The sequence below is a fragment of the Psammomys obesus genome, unplaced genomic scaffold (assembly GCF_907164565.1).
Source record: "Psammomys obesus unplaced genomic scaffold, mPsaObe1.curated_primary_1811, whole genome shotgun sequence".
Lineage (NCBI taxonomy): Eukaryota > Metazoa > Chordata > Mammalia > Rodentia > Muridae > Psammomys > Psammomys obesus.
Genome location: NW_026596057.1, coordinates 13803884 through 13811449, shown reverse-complemented (window position 1 = coordinate 13811449; position 7566 = coordinate 13803884). Strand labels below are relative to the sequence as shown.

The window sequence follows — 7566 nt, the reverse complement described above, 5'->3', positions numbered from 1 at the left end:
ATTTTATTATGCTTTGTAGGGCCCAGGGATAGAATTCAGGTCGTCAGTTTGGTAAGCCATCTCAGTACTCTAAAGATGTCGTCTAGGCTGGCCTCAAGCTGGTGACTTCCCCTCCTCCACTTCTTCAGCATGTCCTGTTAGCATGCATCACCACAAAGACCTTATTTCAGAGCAATGTGTTGACTATGCTATGGTTGAACAACTGCCTAAGAGAAGCTGTTGGATGAAGGATGGGGACAGACTATTAAACCTTGTTAAATATCGTCTTAGTCCCTGATCTATTGCCGGGAGATGCTGCTGGACATTTGATCCCATTGCAAATCCTGAGATTGTAAACTGTAAAAACCTGCTTCTAGTGCTCGCTTCGGCAGCGCATATACTAAAATTGGAAGGATTCAGAGAGGATTAGCATGGCCCCTGTGCAAGGATGACACGCAAATTCGTGGGGCGTTCCATATTTTTTGTGTTGTGTTGTTAGCGTTTAGGGCTTGGGTTTGTTTTTTCTGTTGTTGCAAAATAATACGCCAAATTTGGTTTGTGACTTAAGAAAACAAAACAAAACAAAAACCAACCAAACCTGTTTCTAATTGTGGTATGGCTAGAGCTTTTCATTTAATGTAAACAAGTACTTGTGGTATAGCTCAGCCCTAGCACACACCTCTAATCTAAGAATTTTCTGTACACAGGATTAAATAAAGTTAATTCTAGGTCAAGAGTCAGAGCAAGAAACCAACTGACAGAGATCAAACAGAAAGAAGGGACTTTGAGTGAAGGATATTTAAGACAGTGTGGAGAAGGAAAAAGGGCTTTTTTTTTTTCCTTCTGGAAATCAGCTGAGTAGGAAGATCAGCTGGGTGCCTTTTCTGCCTCTCTGAGATAGTAGGTTTTCACCTTAATATCTGGCTTCTGAGTCTTTATTGAAAAAATCAAACAATTGGGATTCTCTTCATTATAACAACAATGAAGAGGCATCAATGTCAAGGCAACTTGTTGAAAAAAAGCATTTACTTTTGGGTTCTTCTTGGGCTTAGTCCATTATCATCTCGGTGGGGAGTGTGGTGGCAGGCAGGCAGGTGTGGTGCTGGAGCAGCAAGCTGGAAGCTGTGTATCCTCATCCACAGCTGAAAACAGACAGACAGACACACACACACACACACACACACACACACACACACACACACACATAGACGCACACACAGACTGGGCCTAGCATGGGCTTTGGAAACCTCAAAGCCAGCTCCAAGTGACTCACCTCCTCCAGCAAGGCCACCTCTCCTAACCCTTCTAATCCTCTTCTGGCCTCCACAGGCTCCGGGCATGCACACGGCTCGCAGACATACACGCAGGCAAAACACGCACACTCAGAAAATAATAAAATTATAAACTCAGAAGAATGGTATCCATTGTAGTGATGTATCACCAATGACAACCTCAGTTCCATGTTACAGAAAGGGACCCTGAAGTTTAGAACGATTAAGAAACCAGCCCAAGGTCATCTATCTGTTGCATGATCCAATCAGCATTTGGACTGTTCTATTGCTGTGAAGAGAGACCATGACCCTGGCAACTCTTACAAAAGAGAGAATTTAGTTTGGGGTTTGCTTATAGCTCAGGAGGGTCAGTCCGTGATGATGGCAGAGGCATTCATGGCTCTGGAACAGTAGCTGAGAGCTACATCTGATCTGTAGGCAAAGACCCCCCACCCCCAGTGACACACTTCCTCCAAAAGGCCACACCTCCTAAACCTTCTAATTCTTCTCAAACAGTGCCACTCCCTGATGACTAAGTATTCAAATATAAGGGTCTGTGGGGCCATTCTTATTCAGACATGTCATCACTATCAAATGCTGTTTCCCAACTAGGAAGACAGGCTTTGACTGCAGATACAGTAGCACTGCTTAGCAGCAAGGAAGCCGGACACAGGGAATGACTGAGTGGTTGTTGGACCAGCTGAGGACTGTCAAGCATTTGGTGAGGACTTTATTTTATCTAAGTGGTTGGGGGAAATGACTTTTACAGTTTCTCCCACGTAAAGTCTCGCTCCTATAACTTATTGCTCAGGTAGGAGGGTCACAAGTTTCAAAATACCCTGGACCACATAGTGAGTTCAAGGCCAGCCTAAACAACACAGGGACACAGGCTTGAGGGCGTCCGGGAATTCACTTGCGTGGGGCAGTGCTTGCTAGCCTGTTCCGGTCCCTAGGCTTGAATTCTCAGACACCCTCCACATCCTCCCCACGCTCACCTCCACCCCACACCCCCTGCCTTACACACTGCAAGCTAGGAACTGTTACATTTTTTAAAAAAAGTTATCATAGTGTCTTAGTAACTATAATACTTAGAACAGCAAGTTCAATTTTAGCATTCTAAGACCCCTCCCCAGGACTCCATGCTGAAATGTGACAGCACTGGGGACAGCTGGCCTAGTTGTCACCTTGCAATGGTTCCTCGTTCTCTTATCCAGGAACGGTCATGCGGCCAGGAGGGCCCTCACGTCTGTGAAGCGTGAACATTCCAACCTGGTTTCCACTCACTGAAGCGTTGCCTCTCTGAGCTCCTGTAACCTAAGGAGTGAGCAGCTGTATGGCATGCGTGGGTCCCAGAAACACTCTACAGCTACAAGGCCGGGGCAAGGGAGACAGAGGCGGCTTCTGGACCCCACAGATGTGTCCTCCATATGGGAGGACCTTCTTTGCTTGGGTCTGAGGACAGTGCTACAGAGGTCCCTTGGGCCTCTCCTTTCTTTGGCCTGTCTCTGTCTTGTGAAGATAATGTGCCACCTGAGTTTAAGACCCAAATCCTCTGTCTGGGTCTTGACATCGAGGCTGATTGAGTATTAGCTGAGCTTTGAGGGGCTTTGCTGGGATTTTGAATGCAATGATGTGAATGGGAACACTGCTAGGGAGACCTTATGACTGGCGGGGCTTCTGATTCAGGCCCTTTTGTGTCTGTTCATTTCTCACTGGCTGGCTGTTCACATATCATTCCTTTTAAAAATGCTCTGGGATTTAGAGGAATTTCCTTTCTTCATCCTGCAACTCTCTCCCACCTATCTCTTCTCTTTCCCCATTCTCTGATATTCTGCGGGTCATTGTTTGCGGGCCTGCTGTGACTGAACAGGAGTTGCCTACAGTGAACTTTTCCTAGAGAAAGAAGTCTCAATCTGAGTGGCTGCTATCTACCCAGACCCATGGAAGGGGGAGATTTGGTCTCTTAAGGGAAGGTATCAGTTACAGAGCGCATCTGCCTGGCTCACTCAACTGAGCCTCCCTTTATCCAGCTTGTTTCTGCGGCTGGGCTTGAGGGGTTTACTTACTACAGGATTGACAGCACAGATTCTGGAGACCATCAACCAGACTTGGGTTGAAGTACTGGCCCCATCTCTTACTGGCCATGCATTCTGGCTAAACCATTTAGCCATTTTGGGCCTCAGTTTCCCCCTCTAAGTTCTCCAAAATGGGGATAAGGTTAATCATGTCACAGATCACTAAGAGGGCTTTGTGAGAAAGTCCACAAAAAGCTCAGGTTTTCAGCAGGAAATACATAACAGCTGTGAAAGGAAAGGAAAGGAAAGGAAAGGAAGGAAGGAAGGAAGGAAGGAAGGAAGGAAGAAAGAAAGAAAGAAAGAAAGAAAGAAAGAAAGAAAGAAAGAAAGAAAGAAAGAGCATTCGAGCATGCACGGTAGTACATGCCTGTGACCCCAGCACTTGAAAGGTGGAGGCAGGAGGACCAGGAGTTCAAGGTGATCATTAGATACACAGAGAGTTCAAGGCCAGCCTAAGCTACATGAAACCTTGTCTCAACAAACAACAAAGCTAGTTGCTACTGTTGGCCGTTCCCACTCCTGATAGAGTCTTTCTGCCTTCTGGTGGCAGCTGTCACATTTTGTTGACCTTTCTATAGCTGTATGACCTTTGTCTCTTGCTGTGACAGAACACTGAGCCGGGAATCATGGGATGAGGAAGTATCTGTGGAGGAACATTACTTAACTGGAGTGCTTTCCGTGGTTTGCTCTGCCTACTAAAAAAAAAATTAGTTTATTTTTATTTATGTTCATTTGCATGTGCCTGGGTTAGTTTGTGTGCACTACATTCACATAGGTGCCCTTGGAGGCCAGATGGTGTCAGATTCTCTGGAGCTGGAGTTGTGAGCCACCTGATGTGGGTGCTGGAAACCGAACCCAGGTCCTCGGAAAACAGCAAGTACTCCTAACCACTGAGCCATCTCTTCAGCCCTCATTCTGTTTTCTTAGACCTCCCAGGAGCACCTGCTTGGTGATACTGCTGGCCATGGCTGGGCCCTGCCATGTCAATCATCAACTGAGAAAATGTCCTACAGACCTGCCTACAGGCAATTTGGCGAAGGCATTTTTCTCAACTGAGGTTCCCTCTCCCCAGATAACTCTAGCCTGTCCGTGTCAACTTGACAAACAGCCAACAAGCAGAGGCTTGTGGAGGAATTCTCTTGCAGAGAGGCCCACCAGGGGGCTGGACTCTCTGTGTTGGTGTGAGCCTGGAGGGTAGAGAGGCTGTCTGTGCTGAGAAGACTGTTCTAGGTCATTAAGCAATGGGTCCTGGATATAGTGCCATCATGGACATAGAGGGCAGTTTTCCCTGCTGGACATCCTGCCTGGTGTGTGAAGCAGGCGTGAGAGCCGGGCCTTGAGCTGTAAAACAGTTAGAGCTAGAATGACTTGATGGAAGGTGACTTTTTAGCCTCACCTTGTTATGACAGCTCTCCTCTCCATCCCCTAGCCCTCCATTTATGTCTTTCTGTACATTTCCAAATTGGATTTACATATCATTTCATTCCTGTAGGATCCCTGGGATGTTATGTCTGCCAATGCAGAGATGGAGAAACGAAGAACCAGAAATCTCCTCTGCTAGCTTGTTATGGTTAGTATACTTGGTGGAATCCAGAGTCATGGGCATAGCTGTGAGAGATTGTGTAGATCAAAGTTGGTTTCTTGAGAATGTCTGTGAGGGACAATCTTGCTTAGGTTAATTGACATGGGGAGAGCCATTTTAACTGTAAGCAGGACTATTCTCCAGGCTGGGATCTTGGACTGTATAAAATAAGAAAACTGAGCTGAGAATGAACATTTATTCCTGATTCTTTTTTTAAATATTTACTTATTTATGTCTGCATGTACACCTGCATGCCAGAAGAGCCTGCATGCCAAAGACCTTAATATAAAACCAGACATTCTAAACCTCCTAGAAGAAAAAGTGGGAAAGAGCCTTGAACTCATTGGCAAAGGAGACAACTTTCTGAACAGAACACCAACAGTACAGGCTCTAAGATCATCAGTCAAAAAATAGGACCTCATGAAACTGAAATGCTCTGTAAAGCAAAGACACTGTCGTCAGAACAAAATAACAGCCTACAGATTGGGAAAGGATATTCATCAAGCCTATATCTGACAGAGGGCTAATATCCAGAATATATAAAGAACTCAAGAAGTTAAACAGCAACAAATCAAGTATTCCAATTAAAAAATAGGGTGCAGAGCTAAACAGAGAATTCTCAATAGAGGAATATTGAATGGCAGAGAAATACTTAAAGAAATGCTCAACGTCCTTAGTCATCACGGAAATGCAAATCAAAACCACCTTGAGATTTCACCTTATACCCATCAGAGTGGCTAAGATCAAAAACTCAAGTTGCTTTTGTCTCAAAGTATTTCATCACAGCAGCAGGAAAAGGAACCAAGACATCATCCAAATTACACAACAGATAAGAGGCAGGACTAGGCTCTGCTCCCAAGTCCCTATTCCCTCATCTCCCACGCTATGTTGCGTTTGTCTGGCCATAGAGTTCCACAGTGATTCTTGCAGGCTTTGGTCTGTACAAGTAGATGGTAGGTCAGTGGAAAAACAGGCCTTCCCTGTGAAAGTAGGCTGTGGGTGCTCCCTTGGGAAGAGGCAAACACGGCCTGAAAGTAGCAATCGTTTCAATCAAAATTAATATAATTTGGATTTACCAAATGAAGAAGCCAGGGGCTGGTGGGCCTGTCGGAGGATTAAGTACTTTCAGAATAGTTCCTTTCGGATTGAGGGCTTTTGGTTTTTGCCAAAGTGCTGCCCGCACTGTGGCAGCCAGGAAGAGGGTACCAGACCTTCTAGTCACAGCCACTGTGGGAGGATGAAACCGAGAATGTTCACTGGTGAACCTTGACATCTTTTGACATACAAATCTAAATTATTGACGTTTGCAACAAGATTATTTCAAAACCATTAAGTGGCCGTGAAACAAGAGTCAGCAAACTCAGCCAGAGTCTCCTAGCCCTAAGCAATCTCTTTAGCTCGAGGCTCTTAATTTAAGAGAGCAAACAGTAATCTATTTAGCTATTAGGCCTTTGAGCGCCCGAGAGTTCATCCTGAGCATGTCTATTCTGAGACTTGCTTGATCTAAAATTAACATAAGTAACAGGTCAAGGTACCAGGATGCATTTGTTCACTCAGCTGGTATTTTCAGAGCTCTTACCATGTGCGGGTCCCTGCACCCAGCACCAAAGCCGTAGAAATGAAAGAGACACAGACCCTGCCCGCACAGACACAGACTGCTCCCCAGCTCCTGGGTACAATTAAGTGAGTCTGCAGTGACTTAAACAAGACATAACCTTGGGAGCCACACCAATAGAGGACAGCCAGGTGGCAGACGTGCAGGCAGGGCGAGATTAGGAAGTACTCAGAGGCTGGGAGTACATCAAAGTGGCAAAGCCATGGCCATGAGAATGAGGTCTAGGCCCAGGTGTGTCCAACCGACTGCGCACATGGTACACGCAGCCCAGGACAGTGATAAATGGGGCCCAACATCTTTGTACATGACAGTAACAAAAGATTGGATGCAGGAGGGGACATATTGTGGGGGAAAAGTTTTTCAGAGAGGGACGGGGATCAGAGAGAAGAATATAACCAAGATATGTTATACACCTATATGAAACTGTCAGCAAATAAATTAAAAAAAAATTAAATTGGGCAATCCTTTGTTCCACAGTTGCCCTAGAGTGCCAGGTTTTTTCCTGGGGAGGAGGGAGGGCTTCATCAGATGCCTTTTAGGGAACTTAAAGGGGCTAATTCTTTTATATTCTTACGAACTTTCTTAAGGGTCAAACAACACAATTATGTCAGAGGGCGTAGACAGTTGACACACAGGTGTAGCTGAAATCCTCAGAGCCTGAACCCAGCGATCCCTCTTTGCTCTTGAGCATAGGATTTTGTTGGAAACCACAAGAGCGGGGCTCTGCTCCTGGCTTCCTATGGGCTGGGTTAGGCTCCAGTTCAGACCTGTGAAGGCTTTCAGGCCTGTCGCTCAGGTGGGTAGCTGGCCTTAAGGGTGTCTAGAAGCTTTTGCAGACCCGTGCCTTGTATATCCTAGCAGATGTGCCAAGTGTGGCCCTGATGCTGTCACACTTCAGAGGATGTGGATGCTGAGCGGGAACGCACCTCAGGGTGAATTCGTGAGTGCTTCCAGGAACCTTCTGTGATCTTTTAGGAAGGTTTGGAAAAACCTGAACAAAATGATTGTGTGTGTGTGACGTATACATGTCTGTGTGTGTACACA

General features: G+C 45.8%; 1 non-coding gene across 1 annotated transcript; it reads left to right on the top strand.

The window, feature by feature from the left end:
* Nucleotides 1-355: 355 nt before the first annotated feature.
* On the top strand, nucleotides 356-462 carry LOC129689501 (U6 spliceosomal RNA). The gene has a single exon (XR_008722109.1). It is a non-coding gene; the product is annotated as a U6 spliceosomal RNA (small nuclear RNA).
* The last annotated feature ends 7104 nt before the right edge of the window (nucleotides 463-7566 follow it).